We start from the raw sequence: 2,021 nt of genomic DNA on the forward strand, positions 1-2,021 counted from the left end.
TGTGTGTGTGTGTGTCGGTCGCCTGATAAAACCGTAAATTCCACAAATTTTCGAAAATCGTTTTTTTTTTGTTGTTGCCTATTTTGATAGTGCTGGGTGAGATACGTGTCCCTGTAAAACTATTTTTCAATTATCGCAATATGAACGTGAAATCTGACGTAATAAGAAAATGGTGAATTAACACCGTGCACCAAAAGTTGCCTGAATCCCACACCTGTGTGGAATTCACGATCTCATCAGTCGGTTTATGACTCGTGGGGATGACCGTTGGCGCTGTGAACGCCTCTTTAGACCATTGAAATATGGGCGACTGCGTTGAGAAAACACAATGGTCGGTCAGAGTTTAAGGTTTCCAGGCCAAAGAGTATAATTTATAATGTCGACTGCCTGCGTTTTGCAGGAAAACCTTTCTGTCATATGTTTAAAATGTGGTTTTTTCCTAGATGCAGGACTGATATTATTTCACGTCGACTGTTAAATTCGAATGTATAATGTGTGTGCCGTTCTAGTAGTAGGCTATACAACTTTGATCTAGCTCCTTTCCAAAAAAAAAATTATTCAAAGATAACGTAGTCTAGAGACACTAGAGTATAAATTACAAGTATATTTCCGTGTGTGTGTGTGTGTGTGTGTGTTTGTGTGTGTGTGTGTGTGTCAGCACAAAATTGCATCTGTTTCTAATGCCGTGAGTGCCTTTTCCGCGAAAGCAAGCACCACCGAAATAAAATACAGCATCTTATTAGAGGCCACACTCATCTATGCCAATTGATAGTAGGCACGTCGTCATTGAGTGGTGGCTTTAAATAGCACTCCCAAAAATACAGTCCATTAGATTATGTTGCTATTTTCAGAACCGCAATTTTGATAACTATATGAACGATTACCCTTTTAAATGAAATTTGTGGATCACATTTTCCATCATGATTTTGCCAAAATTGCAGTCCACAAAACTGTCTGGTCGGGTAGACAAAAAGAAGACCAAACTGTTAATGTAATGCGAAGCCTCCGATATACATAACTGGAAATTCTTTGCGAACTGAACTCTAACGAAGAATGTGAGCATTTTCTAAAGTTCAGAGACAAAAAGGAAAACTTAACAAACAGTTCCCAACCACCGTATCATTCTCTTTTTAAAGTCGCAAAGAGTATTTTTCAGGATCTGAGAGACAAAAAGAGTGAAATAATGAAAGATGATCTTTCAGTCATTCACGGGATATAGAAGTTTGACACAAATCAAGTTCTCAACCCATCCACCCCACCCCTCCCCCCCCACCCCTCTAGCCCAATACAAAATGACATGCACTTTCACACAACTGGAGAAAGAAGGCTAGAGAGAGAGAGAGAGAGAGAGAGAGAGAGAGAGAGAGAGAGAGAGAGAGAGGGGGGGTAGAGAGAGAGAGAGAGAGAGAGAGAGAGAGCACGCAAATGAAGGAGTATGATTTCATAAAGTACATAGAACCACGATGTACCATTCATGTGAGAATGACAGATGTTTATAGAGGTAAAATAATAAATAGCTGTAATTCCATACTCAGTTTTAAATTGATCTTTTAAAATCTTTTGTTCAACAGTATTGCGTGCTTTCAAACATTTTATTAACATACCAGGACTTCTAATAAGAGAAAACACAGTGCCGAATAACCGTAAATACCGGTACAACACCGCATTTCATTACGCCTACTGATGAAACCGTGAATTTCACGACCGGTTCACAGAGTTTCGAATATGAACATACTGTAGTACTTTTTTTTTTTTTTACCGTAGATGATCATTTTTGTTTGTACCACAGTATTTATTCTAAAAGGTACTAGAATCTAGCTCGATTTATCCATTTAGTTTATGTTTTGAACGCCAAATGGCGGAGAAAATCAGTTATTTCCCTCTCCTGTAAAATTTTCTTCGTGTGGAATTCACATCAGGCGACCGACGAAAAGTTGAACTGCTCGAAGGGCGTCGAGGGAGAGGGAGAGGCAGGGAGAGGAAGAGAGAGAGTGGAGAGAGAGAGAGAGAGAGAGAGAGAG

This window comes from Aplysia californica, unplaced genomic scaffold (genome assembly GCF_000002075.1).
Source record: "Aplysia californica isolate F4 #8 unplaced genomic scaffold, AplCal3.0 scaffold00227, whole genome shotgun sequence".
NCBI classification, from domain to species: Eukaryota; Metazoa; Mollusca; class Gastropoda; order Aplysiida; family Aplysiidae; genus Aplysia; species Aplysia californica.